The sequence below is a fragment of the Mesitornis unicolor genome, unplaced genomic scaffold (genome assembly GCF_000695765.1).
Source record: "Mesitornis unicolor isolate BGI_N332 unplaced genomic scaffold, ASM69576v1 scaffold30816, whole genome shotgun sequence".
NCBI lineage: Eukaryota > Metazoa > Chordata > Aves > Mesitornithiformes > Mesitornithidae > Mesitornis > Mesitornis unicolor.
In genome coordinates, this window is record NW_010189412.1 from 13,197 (window position 1) to 13,620 (window position 424).

Genomic DNA, 424 nt, shown 5'->3' on the forward strand with positions numbered 1-424 from the left:
ATTATTATTATTTAAAAATAAAGCTTAGCAGAGAAAGAAAGGTAGAACTTCCTTTTGTAGCAGGAATTGAGGTGTTAATGAGTCCATTTTGAGCCTTAAACGTTGCTTTGCATTCATTTTAGGAAAAGTATTTGTGTAAGATGGGCATCGTGAAGGTATCTCCCATTCAGCTGTATTTTAAGCTTTGCAAAGCGAGACACGTTAGGTGGTTCTACCATGAGGACACCCGTACCTCAAAGAGCTGATTTAGGGGGTACCTGGGGCACCCACAGCGTGCTGTGAGTTTTGCATTCTGGGTATAGACACATTTAAAAATATCCCTGGGCTTTGGGTGACTCCTGTTCAGTATTGAACTCCAGGCAGGACACCAAATTTGTATGTGCTATACATTGGATGATGTTCGTGGTTTGCACTTCATTTCTTT